Below are 16,469 nucleotides of genomic sequence, written 5' to 3' on the forward strand. Positions count from 1 at the left end.
TGATGATGCCACTGTACTACAGCCTGGGTGACACAGTGAGACCCTGTCTCAAAACAAAAAAAGAGAGAGAGACATTTCTGTCCTGATTTTGAACTTGGTCTAAATGATTTGGACAATCCATCTCTCTTATCTCATGTCTCTTTTTTATCACTGCAGGAAGTATTTATACAAAAAAAAACAATAATAGTAAGTCATCTTTCCAAGTATACCATGAGTCTAGACTTGAATTTTCCTGTGATTTCCGATTCCCTACTGCTGACAATGGCCACATTCCAAAGTCCTGTTTCATCCACAATAGGAGGGCTTAAGTTGCATTGCTTTGTTTTCAGAAACTGCAGTGCCTTTGTAGAAGCAACTAACACCGAAAAATTAAGTAGAAGTTCAAGGTTATATAAAAAGTAGGTGGGTGCTCTGGGAAAAAATACTGATCCACTAATAACTGAGAACAAAACACTGCAGTTAAAAGAGGAATCTTTGTTAAACGCCCCAGGTCAAAAAACTAGCTTCCTTAAAAATAACAGAAAACTACATTTGTGTTTGCTCCTATGTGATCTTTCTTGTACCTAGATCTTATTTATTTTGCACTATGGATCATTTTAGAATTCATTTATTTGACGTGATTATGAAGCCATTTGCTAAACACCTCAATTTTAGGCACTGTACTAGACATAGGTAACATAGAAATGAATATGAAACTGTGGCTTCTGTGGCTTTCGCAGCTTTTGCCACTGAGAAGCTAGAAATAACCATTGGCAGCCCTGCTTACCTAGTGCAAATTCCGCATGTTAACATTATCAATATGAATCAGGAAAACTGAACTCACTCTTTGATTTGGGAGCTACCAGAATGTCCTGTTATACCTTAGGCAGGTGGCTGTGGGAGAGCACAAAACCCATTGCACATGGGTAGGAATTAGGAATAATTAAGGTGCCATTTCAGACCCTAGCAGGAGACATTGATATGACCTTAAGGATTAATACCCACCAACTTCTGCTGAGATACAAAAAAAGCACAAGAAGTTTTAGGCAAGGTGTCAGCACTCAGCCATTGTTACAGGCACATACGGTACCGGATAGGTGAAGATGTGGAGGTTCTGGAGGACAGCACGCCCAGGGAGGACATGGAAGCTCTATCCTCCTACCCGCATACCTCACCCTATGAGTCTCTTCATCTATATCCTTTGTAATATCCTTGACAATAAATGATAAACCTAAGTGTGCCCCGATTTTCGTGGGCGAATACAGCATATTAATTGAAACCAAAGAGAGGGTCATGGAAACCTCAAATTGAAGACCATCAATCAGAAGTTCCAGGCTGTGGGGTGGTGACTCACACCTATAATCCTAGCGCTTTGGGGGATCAAGGTAGGCAGATTGCCTGAGGTCAGGAGTTTGAAATCAGCCTGGGCAACATAGTGAAACCCCATGTCTACTAAAATACAAAGAATTGGCTGGGTGTGGCAGCGTCCCCCTGTAGTTCCAGCTACTCAGGAGGCTGGGGTGGGAGAATTGTTGAACCAGGGAGGTGGAGGTTGCAGTGAGCCGTGATCATGCCACTGCACTCCAGCCTGGGTGGCAGAGTGAGACTATGTCTATAAAAAAAAGAAATTCCAGAGGCCTGGACTTGTGATTGGTGTCTAAAGGGCAGTCCTGGAGATTGATCCTCAACCTGCAGGATCTGATACTACTTCCAGGTACATAGTATTAAAGTTGGCTTGGAGGACACCTAGTTAGTGTCTGCTGTAGAATTAGTTACTAGCTTGGTCGTGGGGAGTAAAAGCCACATATTTGTCACAAAAGTCTTCTTCTGTGTTGATGATTATTGTTACGGTGGTATGACAGAAGAAGAAAAGCAAGGATTGAGAGTTTTTCTAAAACTACCTGTGATCACAGAATATAAATAATCATCTTCTTCTTCTTCTTCTCTTCTTCTTCTTCTTCTTCCTCTTCTTCTTCCTCCTCTTCTTCTTCTTCTTCTTCTCCTCTTCTTCTTCTCCTCCTCCTCCTCCTCCTCCTTCTTCTTCTTCATCTTGTTTAATGGAGTCTCACTCTGTCACCAGGCTGGAGTACGGTGGCATGATCTCGGCTCATTGCAACTTCTGCCTCCCAATTTCAAGTGATTCTCTTGCCTCAGCCTCCTGAGTAGCTGGGACTACAGGCGCACGCCACCACACCCAGCTAATTTTTGTATTTTTAATAGAGATGGGGTTTCACCATATTGGTCAGGATGGTCTTGATCTCTTGACTTCATGATCTGCCTGCCTTTGCCTCCCAACGTGTTGGGATTACAGGCATGAGCCACTGCGCCCAAACAGAATATAAATATTTTTATTAAGGCAGGATTTTTCCCTGGCCCCTTCAGGCTGGAACTGGAATGCATGGGTGCTACAACTAGCCAGCCACTTCAGTGCTGGCAGGGGCAGACTCCGCTTTATCAATCCTGCTGTGTTCCACCCCTTGTGTGATGGGGAGCACAGGTGAGAAGGTGCAGGAGCCAGGGCAAGCACTTTTGGGCTTTGGCAGGAGCAAAGCTCCATACGTGCCATGCAGCAAAATCTAGTGGGTTGCCAGTCACCCCTGAAGCCCCAGAAGGAGCGTCACAGTGCTCTTTTAGCTTTTCTGTCCCTGGATAGCTTCAGTGTTAACAGCTTGGTGGAGGGTTAGTGTGACAGCCTTTTGCATCTGCTCTCATGGCACCTGAGCTCATGCGCAGTGTACAGAAGGAATGAGGTCACATGAATAAACTAAAGATGATAAACACGAGGAATTTCATTGCTGATGGGAGTGGCTCTCAGTAGGAAGGACAGAGCAGGAAGTTAATCTTCCTCTGGAGTCCGGCCATCCCTGGACTCCTCTCTGAAGCTAAACCAGACCCACCTCTGAAGCCACATTGTCAAGCTGTCTGACTGAAGTCAAGTTGCTTCTCTCCAATGTCCAACTATAGTTTCTGTCATCTGGCTGCTTCTCCCCTCTGCTGGCTGAGTTCTGGGGTTTTTATAGGCACGTGGTAGGGGTGGGGCAGGCTGTGGGTGATATTGGAAAAGGCAACATTCAAGCTGGAAAACAGGGATGTATGTTCTCACTTTGAGCCGCAGTATTAGGCATTTAGGCTTGAAGGTGGGACCCTGGTTGGGGACCCGCCCGCTTGTGCCCAGAATTTCCCTGCCTCTTATCCCTATCATTATCTCATCAGCACATTCTTTGTATTTCCAAAATTACTCCCTCCTAAATCTTATTCATTACTATTATTTGTGAAATGTGGTTTCTTTTTAACCAACAATGAATCAAGTTTTCTGTTTCATAAGTTCTATTTCCTCAGCACTTTATATATGAAAACAATTGAAGCACAGACAAGGTGAATATACCAAAATTTACACATATCTTAATTGACAGGTTAGAACTGCAACCCAGCCTTATCTGAGTCCCAGGAGATTCCCTATCCCACTGTACGACTCTGCCTCCCTCAAGTGCCTGTAGGAGAGCTGAGGAAGTGGGAAGTCCAATGTGAGAAAGAAGTGCAAAGGAACCAACAGGCTGGATATTCTTCTACGTGGGAGCCGGCTGTTTAGTTCCAAGCTTTAGAACACGGGATATGTTAAAGAATCCAAGTTTGTTTCTGTACCTAGAAGGTGCATGAAAAGTTTCAGCAGCTATGCAAAAATGTCTGGCATGAGAAAGCTGTGCCACTATGACTGACCTGAATAATGCAGGCCCATTAACAGTATAGTCACAGCACATCTGGCAAGATAAATGTCTGAGTGTCCACTAGAGGCAGTATTGTGTAGTTGTTATGAAAGCAGATCTTGAAATCAAAACTACCTGGGTAAGAATTCATTGTTCACGTCATTGTATTCTTGTGTCCCTGAGAAAATTATCTAACACCTCTCTGCTTCAAATTATTTACAAGTAAAATAATAATAAGGATGGTATCTACCACACAGCTTTGTGTGAGGATAAGTTAATATAGCTAAATTATTTATAAACCTGCTTATTATTTAGCAAGTCCTCGATGCGAGTTATTCTTATCATCAATGTGGAACATGAACTTGAAAGTAGAGATTCATTTATCTTCCACTCTGCTTTTACCATCTTAGACCATGAAGTTTAAGGCACTATAAATGGGCACATTGAATAATCAATACAGTAGTCAGCAAAAAGAAGTTGGTTTAAAAAATGCACAGATGCTTTAGCAGGTTAAGATAAGTATGGAAAGGCAGATGTCCACAACAGACACCTTTATCCAAAGCCTGGAAAACCTGACAGGTAATTTACCTAACTTACAAAAAAAAAAAAAAAAAAAAAAAAAAAAAAAACAGGCAAATTCCGAATGTATTTCCATAAAGGATTAGTGTCAGAATGGTTCAATGGTCATAGGGGTGCTTATGTTTATGCTTATGCTTATGCTTATGATTCAAGGCAGCAAGACTTATCCAGTGTAGCCTGACAACTTTGAGGCCACTGAGAATCACTCAGTCTCCTTTAGGATATGCTTAGTTCAATGCACACTTGGTATATTTTCCATCAAGCTTTTACTGGCCTTATTTAGGGGACCACAGCCTGAATTCCTTTAGAGAATGACATCCAACTGATTCTCAATCTATCTGGTTCCAGTGGTGATCCAACTAGTGACCTACAAGTTCTTTAGTTCAAGATTATACATGTACCCAGGCTGTTCCAGTCAGAATGAAGTTCAGGATTTGATCAGAATACTCAGAAAAAGATTCTTTCACTTCTGTGGGATTTTAAGTCAGGAAAACGTAGGCTTAAAACCTCTATGTGACAACTTCCTTCTCCTACCCCTGAAGACTAAGAATGAAACCAACAGGGAAAAAGATAAGAAATAAAGAGGAAAATGAAATCCTGATCACATTGTTTGAGCCTATAACCAAGTTACATTTAAAATGAAACTATCCATTGGATTTTCAAATCATATAAGCCAATAAATCCCCCATATTTTTAAAATCAGTTAGAGTAAGTGCTCTGTCTTGTGCAACAAAAAGAATCCTAGCTGATCCACGTAGGAGCTGAAAGGGAAGACTTAGATGAAGACTGATTTCTGTAGCTGGCAAAAACTGGGATAGGAAAGTCATGGAGTGACATCAGTGAAATGCAAACTAGAGTTAGCTGGCTTTCCCCACCTCAACAAAAGTACCAAAACAATAATTTTTAAAAAACTATATTGTGAGTGGAGTGACTAATGAAGTATCCTAGAGAACACCAGGGAGCAGTAAAAAACCCTGGGGATCATAGATGCTTAAGATGGCACCATAGAGAGGAGTGCAATGTACCCTGCCACTTTGGACAGTGTCTCCCCCACCAGGATAAGCTTGGAGATTGGGGGATTTCTTCTTACAGGGAAAAGACAAGTTGAATACACCCAGAAGTCCCATTATCATCTCAAACGCTGGCAGTCCTTTCTATAGAAGAATCATTCCCCTGGCCCTCACAGGCCCCAAACCTACTTTGGAGAGTCGCTAGAAGTTGGTACAACTGCATTGCTCTGAAGTAGGAACCCACTCTGTGAATCCCCCATTCTTGTGATGTAAACTACTACACAGCACCATCTTAACACCAGACCCACTGCTAGAGTGTGTTCTGCCCTGGAGGCCAGAACACATTGCCTTTATCCATCGCTTAGGTCCCAACATCATTTTCTCATGTTCACATGCATATCTGAAACACCATGACCCTGGCTACTGGGAGTATAGGCTGGGCAAAATGATTAAAACCCCAGTGTTTGAAGCCATATGGCAACCAACTTTAGGAAGTAGGCAGACTTGCACAGCAGGAACACCACCAAACTACCAGCCAGGTTACTGCCCCAACAGGTGCCCCTATCAGGCAGCCAGCCAGTTTGCAGTACATGTGAGAGCCTGTGAACAGTTTAACAGCCACTTCAGCAGAGCCCCGCTTTGCCAGAGGGTCCATCACACTAACAATGCCCTGCCACACCTGTGCCCAGACTGACAGCCAGTCTGCTGGTAACCCAGCCCTGGGAGAGATTGCTACACTGCTGGCCAGCCAACCATGCCTGCATGTGTCTGGCCTTACAACCAGTTTGGTACCCTTTCCCCCAGAAAAAATGCACCTCTCACCATGTACACAAATCAACTGCAAATGGATTAAAGACTTAAATACAAAGCCAGAAACTATGAAACTGTTTGAAGAAAACACAGGATCAATGCTTCATGACATTGGGCCGGGCAAGGAGTTTGAAATAAGAACTCTAACACACAGGCAACAAAAGTAAAAACAAACAAATGAAATTATATCAAACAAAAAAGCTTTTGTACAGCAAAGGAAACAATTCACAAGAGAAACAACCACTGAATAGAAGAAAATATTTGCAAACTATACACTGGAAAAGGGGTAAGTTTGCAAACTATATAAGGAATTTAAACAGTTCAACAGCAAAAAAATCAAAAACAAAAACAAAACAAAACAAAACAAAACTTCTTAAAAATGGATGAAATACTTTATGAGACATTTCTTCAAAGAAGACATACTCATGGCCAATAGCTATTTTTAAAAATTGCTTAATATCACTAATCATTAGGAAAATGCAAATCAAAATTATAATGTGATGGCATCATACTCCAGTTAGAATGGCTATTACCAAAAAGACAAAGAAAACAAGTGTTGGAGAGAAAGTGGAGAGAAAGGAACACTTACACACTTTTGGTGAGATAATTTAGTACAGGCATATGGAAAACTATATGGATATTTCTCCAAAAACTAAAACCACCATATTATCTAGCTTTATTATTATATTATTTATTATATTGATTTGTTATTATTATACATTCTACTACTGTGTATATTTCCAAAGGAAATGAATTCAATATGGCAATCAGATATCTCCACTTCCTTGTTTATTGCAGCACTATTTATAGTAGCCAAGATAGAGAATCAACCTAAGAGTCCAACAAAGTATGAATGAATAAGTAAAATGTGTTATATATACACAATGAAATTCTATTCAGCCATGAAAAACGAATAAAATTCTGTCATTTGTAACAACATGGATGAACTAGGAGGACATCATGTTAAGTGAAATAAGTTAGACAGAGAAAGACAAATACCACCTGATGTTAGTCACGTGGAATCAAAAAAAGGAAGAGGAGAGAAAGAGATTGGTCAACAGATATGAAGTTATAATTTGATAGGAGGAATAAACTCTGTTGTTCTATTGCACAGTAGTGTGACTATGGTTAGCAGTAAGGTGTTGTCTATTACAAATTACCTACAAGAGAGGATTTTTAATGTTCTCATCACAAAGAAATAATAAAGATAGAAGGTGATGAATATGCTAATTACCCTGATTTGATCATTATAAAACATATACATGTATCATACCATCAAATCATATCCCCTAAATGTGTACAACTACAATGTGTCAATAAAAACTTTTAAAAACTGGAATTGACCAATCTGACAAATTCATAGCATGCTCAATGACCCTCTTTGATATTTTAGTGCATGGAACCATGACATTTTTATATTCTTACTCATTCATGCTCAATATTAGTCTCCATCTGATTTTGATAGTCTCCTTATTTCTAATACACATTTCTAATATCCCCAAATAATCTTTCCAAATAAAAGAAATATCTTCAGTTTTACCCTAATGGATTATATATTGCCCATGTACTTTTAAGTAATGTTTTACTTTTAAGGCTCATGGCTCAAAACTAATATTATGACAAGTCTGAAGAAAAGCAATTTATTTACATTTCTCTAATCAGGGATACTAATAAGGGTAAAAATAACAAAATTTCCTGACAAAAATCAAATAATGAAAGAACTTATAACTTCCTTAGGCTCCAATATATTTTACTGTAAAAGTAATGTAAATGTCCAGTGTTAAGTATGTCCCTTATGCCAACCTGCAGAAGATATTTTGTAGCACAGAAACTGTAGCAGTCTGAGTACAATCAGGAGACAGAAAACACATGGTAAGTTAAATGGAGGAAGGTTACTATAAAGAATTATTATCTATAACAAATGAATATGTATAAGATATAAGGAAACTGTAAACAGCACCCTAGGGCTGAGCAAGAATACCCAACGAAGGACAAAGTTGGAAGGCATTCAGACTTTGTTGGATTGTTTCAGTCATGCCTGAGCTGGTTTGGAGTGGCTGGGAATAAAATAGGCATCTGCCATAGTGCAGGCTTGGGAGCAGGTGATCAGTAATTGGTAGCACAGGTGACGATGCAAGTCTGGGTGCTGGTTAAAGCAGGAGGCCTTCAGAGCATGCAGGGTGTGTAGCAGCCCAGGTTTTTGTGTCAAGAGAGCTAGGGAAATGTTTTAGTTAGGTTGAAGCTGAAAGGCCAAAGAAGAATCTTGCTTTGGGTCCATGGCTGAGTTAGGAGCCACCAGACATCCTCACACCCACACCACCAAACCATAGTCTGTATAGGAATCTGCAGGACAGCCTCTTCCTCTGCCCATATCTGTTCAGCATTCTCTACTCAGAAAGTTTAACATCCTATTCACTTTACAGAAGAAAATACATGAAGGAATTTCATTGTTCATCACAGAGAATATATTGAAGGGTGCATGCAGAGTGAAAGGCAATAAATCAAGAACTGATGGTCAAAGCTTCTTCTCTACCATATGAATTCTTACTCTATTTTCTGCCTTATTTTCTCTATTTTTACATTCATTTAAAAACCAATATGTATTGAGTACCTATGATTTCATCAAGAAAAGATGAAAAAAATACAGTTAATGTCCTTAAGGGGTAGAGAACATGTAAACAAGAAAACAAACAATTGAAATGCAGTAGGTACAGTAATAGAGGTATGTACACCAGAATTTAGCTCTGACTTCTCATTTCTGCCTGTTTACATTTGAATGGAATCACAGTATTCCCTATAAAAGCACCACTTTTATTTTCTTGAACATTGACAGGTAAATAGAGTTAAAGCTACCACAACAGGAGCTACATACAATCCAATTTTGTCATCTATGCCACCGTCCGCAATCTTTATATATCCATAGGATGTTATATATTCATAAAACTATTGAATTTGATAATTATTTATGATTCTGAAATTTCTAAATCAATACAATTAAAAGAATCAAAATGCAGCCTTGTCCAGAGATAGGAGGCAGTTCCAAATTTGAAAAATCCTCAAAAAGTAGACAAATGTACCTCTCAGTCTGAAATTTAGATAAGACATATTGAGGCAGACAAATAGGGTCTGGAGGCAGGGAACATAAGGGCAATTCACACTTCAGCTATGACAGAAAAATATCCTCTCCGCAGGGGAATAACTTTGTAACTTTACTTCAATCTCTTCATTTACGTAAGGCATACCCCAGTAACCAATGGAATCCTCTAGGGGGTATTTAACTTCCCAAAAATTCTGCAACAGGGTCCTTGAGCCCCTACACTAGGGCCCTCTCCCACACAGTGGAGTGTACTTTCATTTTCAATAAATCTCTTCATTCCTTCCTTGCTTTGTTTGTGTGTTTTGTCCAATTTTTGTTCAAGACTCCAAGAACCTGGAGACCCTTCACTGGAGACAATGTGATCTGCAGAGTTTGAAAGTCAGCATGTTAGCTTTTGTTGAAGCATGGGATTGCCTAGAGAGAGTTTTAAGGAGAGATCAAATGACTATCTTATGTTGGGTTCCCTAAAAACAGTGTCTGAGATGGAAATTCTTGTTCAAGTTATTTATTGAAGAAGTGGTGAGGAGATGGGGAGTGAGGAACAGGAGTGAGGAAAAGGTAATGCAGAAAAAAAGCTACGCAAGTATGTGGTCTTAGACAAAGCCTAGCTTCCTGAGGATCTCTGAATCAGTAAGATATTACAGAGTTGGCCCCACCATAAGCAAGTGGGCCAGCCTTTTAGAGCCCCTCTCTCATCAGGGAAATGTTAGCTGCAGGCTGCATTGGGAAGGAAGCAGGTCATGGCTCCCAGGTGAGCTGGCTCCTTATGCAGACAAATATTTAGAGAATATTTGCTCAGTTGTGACACACTGGCAGCAAACATCAACAGCAGCTGTTGCATTGGGTGCACTGGGAGTTAAAGAGGACTTGGGTGGAGCATGAACTATATATCCATGACAAAAATTTAAAAATAAACTTTGGAGAATTCATATATAAAACAAAAACAAAAACAAAACGCCACGTGAATGAGGGACACCAATGTCCACCATAAGAATGAGGGACATAAAGAAGCCTAAGAAAGATGACAATATAAAAGAGAATGATATTAGTAGCATCCATAATATGTGTTTCTGAACATTGCAACAGAATCCACAAGATTGAAAATAGAGCAAGGTGGAGTAGTTACAAACAACTATCTGTAGTCGAGGCTCTGGGAAGGTTAGAAAAAATTCTTCTTATAAGTATCTAAAATGAGATATTAAACCGCACTATAATAAAACAAAGAAAAACTTGATTATGCATAATTAAACAAGAATGTTCTGTGTGACTACATCCCAGTGATTTGTGATTATCTAATCTTGAAAAAAGTCATACTATAAGTATTTATGTTTAATAAATGTAATAAATAAAGGTTTAATGTAATACCTTATTGCATGAAGTAGATAAAGAAATGTACTGATTAAAAAATTAAGACCTTCCATTTCCAATTTTACTAAACATTGTTTCCTTATGAGATTACACCAATTGAGCCAATAATAATTAACCTCTAAGTTATAGGAGGTCTTAAGACTTATGCACATGGTATCTTACCAAGTAGAATTCATGGGATATAATCAGAACACATTATGATTTTTGCCTTGAATGCCCTCTAAACGTATTATCTGGGGGTAGTTTTTCCTCTTCTTTTGGCAAAAACTCAGTCAGGTTCCACAGTTTCCTCAGTGCTTGTTGATTACACAGCCCTAAATTGACTTCACACAGTCTTGGTTCAGCAGATATTCGCAGCTGGCTTTATCTGATGCAGTGAATTTTGGGGTTCTTCAGAGATGTCCAGCATTAGTGTGGACTCTCACATGCAGCTCCTTCACCCAAACAAATTCACTCCTTCCCAGTGGTTTTTACACCTTCCTAAGCCTCTATTAATTTTTCAGTCACTTCTACCTTCTTTTGAATGCCCCATAGATTACCCTATTAGGGAGCATCAGGAGGAGTCCTACTTAAGCTCCCTTGATCCTGCTGAGCTCTGGTCTGAGATAACATTTGCTTCGATTTGGCCTTCACAGCCTGTAGAGGTGTAGTCTGAGCCCAATGTCCCCTTCAGCCCCATTTGTCAGCAGATATCCAAATTAAGCTCCCTGAATCTTCCTTTCTTGCGTAAAATGAACGAAGACATATCCCACAGGAAGAGAGATATTTTGCAATTTTTAAAAATCTACTTTATCTATTTTTACTTTTTTGTAGAGATGGGGGTCTCACTTTGTTGCCCAGGCTGGTCTTGCTTAAATTCCTACAATATCATCTGTTTCATGACTAACATTATTATTTGATGTATTGGTGTCTCTTTTAAAACCTCCAATTTAACATCCTTTTACATTAAAAAAAAAAAAAAAAGAGAGAGAGAGGGAGGGAGAGAGAATTAAGCCCTATATCTTACATAAAATCTTTGGAAGTTGCAATAGTGAGAACACCCCATATTAATAAGCTAAAGTAGACAAGAGAATGATAGAAGCACAGGGATGAACCCTGGTGGCAAGAAACAATCATGCAATGGTTCTCGGGAGATCTGTGAAATCCTGTTAGCTCCATCCCCGCTGTGCAGGAGAGCTCCTGGAACTTGTGAGTAATCTGTCTCACAGCCTGGAGACAGGGGAACTAGGGAGCATAGGTAACTGTCCAGTAACTACAAAGTCAGCTTTCTTCTAATTCTCTGTCCACTATCCCTTACAGAGGCTTCCTTTCTTTTTTTTCAAAATACGTGTGTGTGTGTGTGTGTGTGTGTGTGTGTGTGTGTGTGTATTTGCATTAGGTACTAAATTTGGTTCACTACTGTAGGTGGACTAGGGAAGACTGGCTCAGAGTTAACCCAAAAGAACCTTTTTTTTTTTTTCTGAGACAGAGTCTCTCTCTGTCGCCCAGGCTGGAATGCAGTTGGGTGATCTTGGCTCACTGTGACCTCCACCTCCTGATTTTCCTACCTCAGCCTCCCAAGTAGCTAGAAATACAGGCACATAATACCACACCCAGCTACTTTTTGTGATTTTAGTAGAGACGGGGTTTCACCATGTTGCCTGGATGGTCTTGATCTCTGGACCTCAAGATACACCCGCCTCGGCCTCCCAAAGTGCTAGGATTACAGGCGTGAGCCACTGCATCCGGCCCCCAAAAAGAACTTTTTTAGTCTCATTAAAACTAATATTTAAGGAGAATCACTTTCTCACATGAAGTATTCTACTAATTATTTTAATTCTCTTTTTAAAATTTTTATCAGTGTGAAACTATTCTAAGTCAGTAGAAATAAAGAAATCTGTGATGGAAATATATTTGATCTTAATAAGATTTGGACAATTAGCTTATAGGATTGAGCCAATATACTTCCCCCAAATGAATTAATTTTTGCATTTAATCACAATTCATATGGTTTCTTTATAATTCATGTTTCATTGTTTTTAAAACTCTAATAATATACTCAAAACTTCACAGATTACAAACCAAGAGGCTGAGCTAATGTTCTATGTTCTTTCACTGGTGTAAAAGACTATCATGGGGACCTATAAGGATATGAAATTTTTCTTCCAAAGTAATAACCTTGTATTGTACTAGATAGCTAAAATACCACACTCATGTCATATTGCAGCAAGCTCCGTATATTCTTGAACTTTTTCACTTTCACCTAGAATAGTTATGAACAAATAAAATCATTCTGAATAGAAATAATTTAGTCCTCAGTAGTTTGTTTTTACACATCACTTTAAAGGAATTAAAGAAAGGAAAAATCTAATCAATTGAATGCAAGAGAAGGTTATAGTGCTTATCAAAAATAACCTCTTCATTTACTCATAAACTTATGGAAGAAATGGTTGGCCATTTCTGTATCACCTGGTCAGACACTAAACTTTTAAAATGTAATAAATTCCAGCCATTTTAAAGGTTTAGGTGAAAAACAGCCTTTTTTTCAGGCAAATTTAAGTGTTTTCCCAAAAATAATTATGTTCTGTTATAGAAATCAATGAACTTGTCTCCAGTGTGAATCACATAAAAATTATCTTTGAAGTATTAATAAAGTAATCTCATTGAGGTAGTAATAATTAATTCCACTTTTTTCCAAAATTGTCAAAACTGTAACATAAATGCATAAACCTTTTATACAATTTTTTAAAGTTACTTTTTGCATAATAGAAAAAGTAATAAAAGTAGAGCTCAAATTTCAAGGAGAAAAATTTTGTAGAGAAAGGGTTAGGCAGGGTGATGAGAGACAGCCAGGGAAACTAGAAAAATATAAGAATAGGAATAGAATTTTTAATTTTTTATTGACATTCTTACAAGGCGTACAGCTGAATGAAGTTAAGCATTCTGCATTTCAGTTATTTTTATAGCAGTAAGAAAAATGTAGAAAACAGTTACACATTCACCTTAACTCATTGTTAGCCTTCTGAGAGCATTCTTCAGAAGTCCACCTCCAATGCCACCCAGCTTCATTTTCTGGCCTCAGCACTCACTCATATCAGTATTCCAAAAAGCCTGTATATCCAAAATCAGAAAAGTTTACCATTTCTAGGTTTCTATTTATTTACTCTATAGTAATACTTATCAAATGTTAAAGTGCAGAAAACTCATCATGTAAACTCGTTTAAAATACAGAGGTTAACATACAGATAATTACCCTAATCATCTCCAAAGATTCTTGATCAATAAAGCTATATTTTAATAAAAGTGTAACTTGTTCAAGGTTTGAACCACACTAGAGAAACACAGATCTAATTTTGGGTTCACATTCCAGTCATTTAAAAGCTTGTAATATTATGACAACTACGATCAACATTAATCTGTTACATCCTGAAGGATTTGATATAAGAATCAAATTAAATATACTGAAATATTTAGATAATAGGTGGATGGATGGATACATACATATATTTATACATAAATACAATGAGAAGTGGGAAAAAGAGATGAGAGAAGGGGAGATAAAAATACTTTTATAAAAAAATAAAGCAGCTAAGACTAAGTCTGCAAAATGCAAAACAACAATTTTAATTTTTACACTAAATTCATTGGGTGTTTAGCAACATGTAGACACTTCCTTTGGCTACTTTAGAACCAGAACATAGTTTGGAGGGTTCTATCTCTTTTTTATTCATTCTCCATCTTCATGCCTCACTCATAACCAGATTCTCTCTCTCTGCTCAGCTTTCTTATCCTTTTGTGATTTCTTTCACTCTTTCCAGTCATTTCCTCTTGGTCACTTTATCAATTTACTATTTTACTATCTTTTGTTCCTATATCTGCCTTTATTATGGGTGATCTCCTATATGGTATGGTTGAAAGTACATCTGCTATTATTACGTCTTCCTCATGCCTTCTGGTTCCACTCTCGAAATCTTAGAACCCCTATCTTTAAGTATTGCCTTATTCACCAAATTCTCTTTTAAAATCCATGTGCTCCTGGAAGAGACATATACTTCTGAAAGATAAGTCACTATCAGTTGGAGACCTTTTTGTTCCGTCAGTCAGGAACCAGTAGGCTTGAATGGCTTTGGACTTCTGCCATAGACAAAAGATGTCTTAGCCTTCCTTAAAATTTGGAGACATCTCACAACGTGTACATATACACATTGAGCAACTTATCTTTCCATCTTCACTTAATTGCTTTGGACACAATTTTGATTGCTAAGAATAGCAAATTTTAACATGAAAACATTTTCCTAGATTTATATAGTCAGAAAGATTTAAGAAATAAACTGAAAACATCAGCAATCCATCCTTGAACTTCCTCCCCACCCCCATATTATACAAAAAGAATTAAGCAATCTCTCAAAAACACAGTCTTAAAATATCTATACACTGACACACTCAGGCTAGGGATATTAATAGTCACATACATGTATATATTCACCTCTCTTCTTGTCTAAAAATGTTCTACAACCTGCACAAATAGCCCAGTCTACCACTGCATTAGGCAACGATCATTGTTGAGAAATCCTACTAATTATCAACTACAAATTTCTTATAGCTTTTTTCCTTTTATTTTGCCCATAGTGAGGATGAACAGCTAATCATTATCCTTCAACACTTTTCCATACTCTGTGCTTAAAGACAGAGGTTATACCTATATTTATTTGCCCTTTTATAATGTATTCTACACTTCAGCAAAGGTCCTACTAAGGATTTTTATTGTGTGTCCTTCCTCACAACCACCCACAACTAGAATCATTATTAAAGCTCATTCTCATATACTGCTTATATTATCAAGAGATGCCTTCAGCATTTTAAAAATATTTTTAATACTCAGCACTTAAGAAACAACATGGAAACAGAAAATGATTAAAGTTTAAATTCATTAGGCACTCAATAAACGTGTATTGAATTTAGCAGAAATGTCATAAATTTTTCTATTTTTACTCTTCACTATGATGTATTTTCTATTTTTATTTATTATGAAAAAACATTCCATATTTTAAAAGATTAGTTACATTGAATTTTTTCTCCCTTGAATAATTCTTTATTTCCCTGTTATTATGTGTAATATTTCAAACTAAAGTATCCTTAATACAAGTCTTCTGTCTTCATGTGTCTTTTTCTTGCAACAAATAAACATCTTAAATTTTTTCTTAATAGTAATTCTTACCATCTATGTCACTTACAGGAACACTGTGAAGATTGATGGTGCTATCAGTAAAACACTTGAAATTTCTTGTTATTTTTTTTTAAGGAGTGTATAAGGGAAGATAGTAATGCTGTATTGAGGGGGTGTTTGTTTTTCTAAACATTCTACAGTAATTCCTTAAGGGATCCTTCTCTCTCCTTTGTCCTTGTAATAAAATTATGAGTAAACATGAACTTGATAGAATATGGATGCCCTTAATAAGAGCTCATTCATTTCTATTTGTTACAGAAGATAGGTTTACCATTGTCCATTCAAATAACAAGGAAATGGGGCATGACCAGACCAACAGATTTCAAATTAAGATATAGCAGTTTAATAGTATATCTCACCAGTTGGCTTCTTTATAGCCTGTCAACTAACAGAGGAATGCTGTCTCTTAAAAATCAAGAACTATAAGCCTCCCTTGCCAGGAAATTAAAGATTTTCAGGTAAATTCTTTACTGCTTTCTTTGTTGATTCTCCTCTCATAGTATTAATCTGTTACAATAGTTACATCTCTGTCATTTTGCATGTGTGTCATAGACTAAACTTGACAGCAGAAGGTACAAATCCCTTTCACCACTTATCAATTAAGTAAACTTGGCAATTGTTTGTAAATCTAAATTGTCATGAAGGAACAGAATACCTTCTCTCGCTAATTTATAAAGTTTTGAGAAAATGGAATTAGAAGATGTCGGTGAAGGCAC

At 37.7% G+C, this 16,469-nt stretch overlaps 1 long non-coding RNA gene across 1 annotated transcript in view; it reads right to left on the reverse strand.

Moving 5' to 3' along the window:
• LOC116527510 overlaps nt 1-13,693 on the reverse strand; it is a 78,613-nt gene extending 64,920 nt beyond the window's left edge. Inside the window, exon 1 of the long non-coding RNA XR_004258590.1 lies at nt 13,529-13,693. This is a non-coding gene — a long non-coding RNA (uncharacterized LOC116527510). The remainder of the gene's footprint in view (nt 1-13,528) is intronic.
• Between the last annotated feature and the right edge of the window lie 2,776 nt (nt 13,694-16,469).

Source organism: Sapajus apella, unplaced genomic scaffold, assembly GCF_009761245.1.
Source record: "Sapajus apella isolate SASKATOON/1434 unplaced genomic scaffold, GSC_monkey_1.0 scaffold55, whole genome shotgun sequence".
Lineage (NCBI taxonomy): Eukaryota > Metazoa > Chordata > Mammalia > Primates > Cebidae > Sapajus > Sapajus apella.